We start from the raw sequence: 10,009 nt of genomic DNA, 5'->3' as shown, positions 1-10,009 counted from the left end.
CTTTCTCAACGCCCACGCAACCTGGCCATGCAACTCATGCATGCAGCCACTAACTAACTAACTAGTGCATGCACAAATCCTAGCCACTAACACATGACCCGGCCAACACACGCAGCTAACTACCTTGCCGGATCACCCAGCCCCTCCTCATTGTGCAGCCGGTCACGCTCCAGCTTCATCACGTCTTGCCGCTTCTCATGGCGGTCTGGCATCTCGCCTTCTCCACACATCTTTGTTGAAGCTTCATCGGACTCGCTACTCCCTAGACATCTAAGTTACAAGTAGGACTCAAAACAAATATGCAGATACATAATCAAGATTAAAAAGCCTAACAGCTTGCTGATAGTCTGTTTCCTAATTCCTACGTGCTTCCGAAATCCTAATTCATGTGGGACAAGGCAAACGGTAGATACTTGATCATCAAAATTTGTCGTGGAAGCTTCTGGTTTTCTTTAGGATCTGATGAAGCTTCTGGTTTTTTTTAGGATCTGAAGCTTCAAGTTTCTGCTACTTGTTCCGGCTACACTACTGCTTTCATTTTCTGTTTTTTTTCTTGAGGTTTTTCTCGGTAACGGAACAAACCAACTTAGATGTCTTTTTCCCTTTTCGAGAGGTATGACCATGTTACTCGCGGAGGTAAATCCATGCCTCCCCAAGAAGTAAATCTACGACTCTCATGAAAGAAAAGAAAACAAGTGTTAACGTGCAATTTGTTTTTTGATATTTTTTGTCCAAATCCTAAGACAAAATCCAAGGGAAAACGAAAAAAAAACACGAAAAAAACATGTAAAAGCTGAAAATGTATACATAAAAATAAGAAAAAAAATCCAAATTGTGCAGCCAGAGCACAACATGTGGCGGCAGCCGAGAGTGCATCAAGTGAAGCGATACCAGCTCACCATATGTGACCCTTGCGGGCGCTCCCGAAGAGTAATCCTTGATTAGTTGCTCTGTAGAAATCGCTCCATCTACTACCTATAAAAAAATTATGTATCTGTTCTCCTCATCGCTTGAAGCCCCGAACCGCCGCCGCCCAATCGCTTCTCCTCTCTTCTACGAAAATTGATAATTTGGTAAGCAGATCTGATTGCACGCCTGCTCGGCCTTCAATTCCATACCTCCATCTGTGGCCGCTCTAGTTCGTGGACAGGAAAGGGGCAGACCGCGGGAGTACCGGGCATCACCGCCTTAACTTGGCCCGCTACTTATGTGCATCCCGGCGGCCGGCTCCGCTTCTTCTTCAATCTCCACCCCTCGAAGGCGACTATGGTAATCCATCCTCTTGTACTGCGTTTGTTTAAATGCAGATTTAGATAATTGGATTATATGATGTACTGTGATCGTGTGTTCATGAATTAAGTGCAAGAGACGAGACTGTATTTTGCTTCCTGCAAGTTGGCCGGCATGCCGGAAGTATTAGTTTACTCCGCCCAATTAATCATCCCTAGCTTGGTGCATGCACGTACACAACATGCAGGCATGTCTGCAGCGTGACTATTTCGACAGTACTTGCATGCATTGCTTTTCCTATTCCTGGGAAGAGAAAGGAGGAGAATGAGCAAGATCGGCGTCGACCTGCAGCTTCCACTTCTAGGATCCGTTCACTCGCAACATTCAGCACGTGTGTACACAACGAGGAGCTACGAAACCACACATTTGTTTGATGTTTTGTTCTTATCAAGCAAACCTAATCCACCTTATATCCTTGTGTGCAACACACATCATATATGAGTGTGTCTGGTTACCTGCACCAATGATCCTCCCTTTGCATCAGTGGCACGAATGAGCCTGGCTGAGGTAATGCGGGCTCAAAACCATGTTCAACGCATTGTTTGGTTACCTGTATATTGGTTGGTTGCATTCGGGAAGCAACTCTTGTGACCTGCGTTGGCTGGGCTGATGCATAGGCACAACGTTGGTTGCATACACTACACGTGATTAAGAGTTAACAACTACACATGACACGAGTTACATTAGAGTGGCTCGGCGCCTGCGGTGGACGGCACTGCCTCTAAGGCAACGAGCACGGGGTCATGGGTGAGGGATCCCATGGGTGGCGCGGCGAACAAGTTGCTAGCATTGCTACTGCAGGGGAAGTATGCGAGGAGGGAAGAGAAGGGCGCCGAGGCATAGGATGATTTGGAGATATGCAGTGAGTGCGGCATGGCAACATCGGTGTAGTAGGATGCGGGAGAGAAGGCCGAGAGGAATGACATCAACAGCTACGCCATTGTAGTAGGACACACGCGAGGTGGCCGAGAGGAATGACATCTGCGGCGATTCCAGTGAATTAGGGTGTGGGAGAAGATGTCAAGTGGAAAGACGCCGGTCATGATGCAAGTGTAGTAGGACGCCGGAAAAGAGGTCAAGTAGAAGAACGCCGGCGGCGAAGCCAGTGTAGAAGGACCCGGGAAAGGAGGCCGAGGCGAACGACACCAACGATGGCGCTAGTGTAGTAGGAAGCAGGAAAGGAAGCTGAGAGGAATAAAGCCGGCTGTGGTGTAGGCGTAGCGGGATGCGGAAGAAAAGAATAAGCAAAGAAGATTAAGTAGTGTCGTTAAAACATACCACACATATGCATATGTGCAGTCCACGAGTGAGATGTAGATTTACTCATCTATGATCTTTGAACTAGAAAATGTGTGACACAAAAGTCCTGTGAAACTGGAAGATGAATCTAGTGGTAAAAGGAAATTTCAAACAGTCTATCGGGAGTAAAGATTTGGCTGAATTCATCCGAAATACCTCTATACATTAGCACGACATTGAAGATGTACAGTTCATGAAATTGGGAATCGATCATCTGAATGCAACCACAGCATTGTGCATTTTTTCATGCAGAGCATATCTCAAATCGAAGTACGTTCTTTATATTAGAAGGAAAGTAGATTAAGAGGTGATTAGCATAAAACACATGAAAAACCAGGTACAACCACATGCACCAGTGCATTAGCTCGCTTCCAGCCTACCTCGTCAGAGCCACCCACGTGCAATGGAGTTCACCACCCAGGGATGCTTCAAGCATCATGCAGTGAGGCCCACATAGTGTTTGCATAGAACTAAATAGCCCGATCGAAAACGAAAAAAATTGTACAGCGGGCTGTAGGAACTTGATGCAGGTAACCAAAGCATCCATCCCTCCAAAAAAAGTAACCAAAAAGCATCAGCGGGCTCATCTGATGCCTCTTCTTCAGCTTCTTCCCGCATTGTCGGCTCAGCTTCTTTCCCCACTATCGTATTTAGAGAACACATGGCCAGGATAGCTGTCGTCGTCCTCTTCTTCTTCATTGTCTTCCATCATAACCCCTCTTTCTCCGTTCTTGGTCCAAACATTCTAGTGGGGCATGGAACAGGACTCAAACAGGTGCCAGTGAATGGTTTTTGACATAGAGTAATTCAGATCATTCTTACAGTTAGCACGTGGACAAGACATAAAACCATCCGCTAACTTGTTTGTCTCAGCCGCAAGCAGAAAAGTACGCATGCCATTAACAAACCGGGGAGAGCATCGGTCATCGTACATCCATTGTCGGCTCATCTTCATTACACAGCACTGAAAAGACCAAATTAATACAAGTTCATACATAAAGTTCATACACACTTATTCTCATAAAACAACATACGAACTCTCTAGCTAAAGCATTTAAATACGACAACAAATGCGATAAAGATAACAACTAAGGTAACAATTGATCCAACAGCATAATGAAAACCAAGCCTCACTATCAATTGCATATTTTCTAATCTTTCTAATCTTCAAGCACATTTTCTCCATCTTGATCTTGTGATCATCGACGACATCGGAAACATGCAACTCCAATTCCATCTTCTCCTCCTCAATTCTTTTCAATTTTCTTTCAAATACATGTTTTCATTTTCAATTAAAGTTAACCTCTCGACAATAGGGTCGGTTGGAGTTTCCGGTTCACATACCTCCTAGATGGAAATATCTATGTCAACTTGATGGGCATAGCACGAAATGCAACAAATAGTTATAAAAGAGAATATACTGCATCCGAATCATAAACCGGACGAGGGCCGACGGGGACGGATATCAAAACTATGGCACTATGTATAACAAATAACATATGGGTGAGATAATTATACAAGTAAATATATATCTAAATCACGTAAACATGTTTTTTTATATAAAAAAGATAAGAACAAGAGGCTCACCACAAGGTGGTGCCGGCGACGGGACGGTGAAGGCGATCGACGGTGGTTAGGACGGAGAGGCACTAAGTAAACCACGCCTACATATGCAAACTAAGAGTAAATTTGAGCTCAAATTGCATATAAATCAAATAAACTAGTACATATAATTACTCCCAAACTAAAACCCACAAATCACTATTCTTATAGAGCATTGGAAGAGCTAATCTAGCAATGAGAGATGAGAGGACAAAGTTGCTAATCTTTGTGATCACTTGGATGGATGGGGGCCTTAAAATCTTGACAAATTTTGGAAAAAATGGAGGATGAGCTTGAGAGTAGAGGAAGAAAACAGAGAGGAGAGGAAAGGGGGAGAACTGAGAGCTTGGGATCAACAAAGCGTTTATATAGGATGATCTTTAGTCCCGGTTGGTTATACAAACCGGGACTAAAGGTGCATCTCTAGTCCTGGTTCGTGCCACGAGCCGGGTCTAATGGTGTTGGTGGGGTCGTAGCCTGACACCAGCCTGCCACCACCTCTTTAGTCCCGGTTCGTGGCACGAACCGGTACAAAAGGTTCACCACGAACCGGGACTAATGAGAGCCGCCCTCCTAGCCGTTGGAACCAGTATTAATGGTCACATTAGTGCCGGTTCAATTACAAACCGGGACTAATGAGCTGAACATTAGGCCCTTTTTCTACTAGTGCAACTTGGCCCTACATACTCGCTCTACATGCACACGCACGCACACCCCCGTGCCACACACTCACACTCGCCACGGGCTCGGCGCGGCCCGAACCAGCGCCCGACACGCTCAGCACGTGCACAAACACGCACTACACATGCCTGCCATAGCTTATTACCCAACAGGATTGTTGTGTCTCGAGTGGGCCGGAAGGGAACGCCTATTAGTCCCAAACAAGAAGGCCGAGGAAGGGTATTGCAAAAAGGGTGATGAGAACAGCTGCCCATCCCATAGAACTACAAGCTTACTACAGATAGGGAGAAAGAGCACTGCTTGGATTCACAGGAGCCTTCAACGAAGAATGAGTCCCTGTGAAGAGGGGAATTCGTACTTTCATGTACACTTTGTGCATTTATATGAACGCAGATACATTAGTTTGCATCCTTAGGTTTTGCAGTTATCTAGCCATTCGCATTGGCAGATATTTCACTTACGCTAGCAACCTCCATTTACAGTTACAAGTTGCTAAGTTTCTTTGATTTAGACTGACAGTACTGTACCCTGACAGGATGTATATTGAAAGACTTCTATGGTTATTAACAGTAATAATTCGTGATTGTTAAAATGCTAACACACACTGTGCAAGCATTGGTATATTGGAATAGATTGTCTCATATTTCCATGGTAGGCTATGTAGTATTGTAGTTATACAAGCATAGTCCATTCTAAGATTTTCAACTGATACTTGCAACATGGACTACTTTATTGCATTAGTGCATAAGTTTCGTGTTGCATGTGCATTGACCGTAGCAGTGTAGATGTGAACATGTAGTTATGGTTGGCTTGATGGGAATCTATAATGCACCATCGTGGCAATATATGATCATAGTTTTTGTCCATGTTTATCTTGTCCAGGATGCTGATCCATGTGTACCATGATCACTGATTAGGTAATAAAGACAGTGTTCGACGTTGTTGGTCGTGATTTCCAGGTTGTTCTTCCAACAGCATGTTGGCCCAATCCTGAGCTTCATAGTGTAGTGCATCTTGCATTTCAGATGTTTGGCAAAATGATCTGGTATGTGAACGCTTGGGTAAGCCAATTTTCATCATCAAGCCTGACTGCAAACTTCTGATTGGCATGGGGTCGTGCCAATAACAAACATCGACTGGACGACCCATTGTCTTTATTTCAGGAGGCACCCCACGACTTGATATAATTCCTGGCCTCCTCCTTGCTGTCCGGCTGGCTAATCTTCAGTGCCCGACTCAGTGAAAAACCATCATGAGAGTGTGTGAGGCTGATCTCCTTCCGTCTTCTTGATGTCATTACTTGCTTTGGAGTGAGAGTGTGTGAGCCTGATTGCCTTGTGGATCATCTGGAGCACCTACACGCTACGACTGAGTTGGGATTTTCGTATGGACTGTCATCATCTTCTGACCCAGAGGAGATGCCATGAGCTTCAGATTCGGAGGAGACTCGTTTAATCTTAGTAGCGATCTGCACAAGCATACAATAAAGTACAGGGTCAACACTGATAAAAATTGTGACTTACATAAATACATAAATAGGATTTTGTTAGCATTGCACTGTCCGATAAACAGTCACTAAAACGGTGGAATGCATCGATGATAGAAGCTGCTGAGTACATCGGATTATGCAATGAACAAGATAATGATAACGGGAGACTTAAGTATTGTCCAATGCCAGCATAATGCATCTCACATAATTTCACTGCTGACTATATGTAACTTACAAATACAGAGTATATCAGTGCTTCACAAAACAATGCAACTATAGTGTGTAGTTAAGACTATATGAATGATTTGTAGAACGATGGCAGCAAGAACTACTATTACATACATGACATTTTGATTAAGGACTAGCAAACGATCATTGTGTATAGACCTGAATAAATGGCATGCGAGCCTAATCCATCCAAATGCTATGCATGTCATATCCATCGTAATCCAGAATGCAAAGCATAGATGCAAAGGCACTGTGTCGGCGCTTGGCATTGAGAAGAACAGCATTCAACCTCAAATTGGAGATGTCGGGACTGGCAAGGCTTAGCCTTACGCCAAAAAGGCATTGTTTACCTGCTCCGCGAATGTTCTATTGAAGGTTTGAAGCTCAGACTTCTATTTTTTAGTCAATGGCACGAAAGACAGAGATCTGTTTTTTTCACTATTATTGAGAAAAAACACAATTCTTTCTTCTTGGTGAATGATAGGACAAAATATCTACAAAAACAAGCATGTATTAGAATGTTGTATTATCCTTCACTACCTACACATGCAATTCTAAGAGTATAGCAGCGGAAAGTAAAACATTGCATATGAAGGTAAATGGAAAGGTTTGAAGAAGGAAAACGCAATGGTGACATGAGGATTTTTGGCATGGTTCTGATAGGTGGTGCTATCATACATTCACGTTGATGGAGACTTCAACCCACGAAGGGTAACGGCTGCGCGAGTCCACAGAGGGCTCCACCCACGAAGGCTCCACGAAGAAGCAACCTTGTTTATCCCACCATGGCCATCGCCCACGAAGGAATTGCCTCACTCGGGTAGATGTACATGAAGTAGGCGATCTCTTTGCCCTTACAAACTTCTTGATTCAACTCAACATCACGGCGAAGGCTCCCGAGCGACAGCTAATCAATCTAGGAGATGTGACTCTCCAAAAGGTAATAGATGGTGTGTTGGTGATGAGCTCCTTATTATTGTGCTTCAAATGATAGTCTCCCCAACACTCAACTCTTTCCCATAGATTTGGATATGGTGGCGGAGTCACCCTCAAGAACACTCTAGTGCAAGATATGAAAGTTGATTGCACAAGTCCTTGCTAAAAAATGTGTATGAGTGAGATATGCAGGCGTAGTGTCGCCGTGCCGATGTAATTCCTTATTATATCGGAACCCTTCTATCCATATCTATGTAATATAGAGCTGATTTGTTCTATGCCAAGCAGTGTCGTATTCCAGAAGACTTGATCTCTGGGCTGGAATACGGTGTGTTCCGGTCTCTCTAAGCCGGGGTGCCACACCAGTTCGAAACAAAAGACATTCTTGTTGCCACACGGGTCTTCTCGGTGGATCCAGCCGAGATGCACGAGGGAATCATCCTAGGTTTGGCGTTAGTGACCGAGGAGGCGGCGACGCCGGCGATGGTGCGCAAGCCGTGCATGAGGCCATGGCGACTCCACAAAGACTGCTCCGCTCTCCAGAACCCTCGACCGCGTGCTCTCCGACCTCCACTCCCTCCTTCGCTCCACGCTCGCCGCGTCACTGCGCTCCACATCACCATGGCAACGATGTGAGTCTCACCACTCTGACACTCTCTCAAGCCTTTCCCATCCCCTCTCCTTTTCTTCTAATATTTTTGGCAGTATTTGTGGTTGTTTGATTAGGAATGAGGTGATCTGATGAGATGATAACATGTTCAGTTTGACTATATTAATGATGCTCACATATGAGTATATGACATACGATGATACTCCTTGTTCTTTGTAAACTGTTGGAAGCTAATATTTTGAAATTGAATATTTAACGAAGGAGCGACCATTACACTATATCAGTAGAATGATGAGCACCAAATAAAAAAACTAAACTGTAAACCGTTGATCAAAAGTAAGTTGTTAAGATGATGAACACCAAACTGCAGATGAAAACCTTAACACTTATGCTTGTTCCATGATGAACACCAAATTGCCGGTGGATGTTCAGCTTTTCTTACTCAAGGATACATCTGCAGTATTTCTCTTTTTAACATTTTAAGATATTTTCCAGGAGGATGTGCTCCATGAATGCATGCAAGAGTACGGACAAATGGGGTTGTAGAAATTCAGTTAGGTAATGTGCTTACCTGAGGTTTGCATATTTATCTCGCTCGATCCGATACAGAATGACAGACTGAAGTTAAGCGGGCGGTTTGTCTCTCTGTGCACCCCCCTTGGAGAGACAAAAGAGGCGGAGAGGTGTACAGGATGTACGACGTAGGGGGTCAAAGAAATGAGAGGAGGAAGTGGATTAATCTCTTTGAAGGTGTTAACGTCGTTATGACTTGTGCAGCCATTAGCGAGTAAGTATGGTTTCGAAATTACACCAAATGCTCGGGCCTGCGAACACATGAGTGAGTGCATCCTTTCGTCTAATGTTTGGAGGCTACTGTCAGGTACAATCAATTGTTATTTGAGGACAAGACGCCGAACAGAATGATGGAGACCAAGGAGCTGTTTGACTGGGTGTTAAGGCAAAGATGTTTGGAGGTCTGTGTATATAGTACATGCATCCATCCATGCATCTCAAATTCTCCATTTTAACCTCAAGCTATTTTGATTTCTGATCCTACTTGATGTGATGTTGCTTTCCAGAAAACATCATTCATGCTGTTCCTCAACAAATTCGACATATTCGAGAGGAAAATACAAAAGGTATTTAATGAGAGCACCTTTTTCATACCTTCTTCAGGCGGAGTAATTAATGTGAGCATAGTAGTAATACTCGAGCTACTTTGCACGTTTGTATATGTAGGTCCCGTTGACCATGTGCGAGTGGTTTAAAGACTATGAGCCGATTGCGCCTGGCAAAGGGATGTGGAACATGCCTACGAGTGAGTGCTTGCACCCCTGCCATTGTTACCACATCAGAAATTTGTGAGCTACCTAGCTTATGGTATGGAGAGATGTGTTGTGTTTTACTCAAGTACAGGTTTGTGAAGAAGTTTGTGGAGGTCTACTTCAAGAGCAGCAAGCACGACCGTGTTGACCGGGTGTTCAAGATCTATAAAATGATGGCGTTGGACCGGAAACTTTTAAAGAAAACGTTCAGGCTGATCGACGAGAGCATGAGACGCTCAAAGGAGGGAAACGGGAGTGTGATTGATCATTCTGTGCTTAAATTTGAGTGGAACTTTTCTCACTAATAAATGATACAGACAAAGCATCAAGAGACAGATTATCACTAAAGCAGAACTGTCACTTCTGAAAGAAAGGCAAAAGTGAATAATTGAGCAATGGGAGCGTGAGAAGTCAGCGATGACAAGAATTCAATCTATTAAGGAAGAGGTATTATGTAGATTGACACGTACGGTTGCTGTTGCCAATTGATCTGACCTGCATTTAACTGTTGCAACTTGCAACAGATTGTCAGGTTAAATGTGGAGATCC

General features: G+C 44.0%; 1 pseudogene; it reads left to right on the top strand.

Annotated features, from left to right (window-relative positions):
• Nucleotides 1–8,034: 8,034 nt before the first annotated feature.
• On the top strand, nt 8,035–9,765 carry LOC123067108 (guanine nucleotide-binding protein alpha-1 subunit-like; annotated as a pseudogene).
• The last annotated feature ends 244 nt before the right edge of the window (nt 9,766–10,009 follow it).

The sequence above is a fragment of the Triticum aestivum genome, chromosome 3B, assembly GCF_018294505.1.
Source record: "Triticum aestivum cultivar Chinese Spring chromosome 3B, IWGSC CS RefSeq v2.1, whole genome shotgun sequence".
NCBI classification, from domain to species: Eukaryota; Viridiplantae; Streptophyta; class Magnoliopsida; order Poales; family Poaceae; genus Triticum; species Triticum aestivum.
Note: the sequence above shows the minus strand (reverse complement) of the source record. Positions and strands in the feature narration are given on the sequence as shown.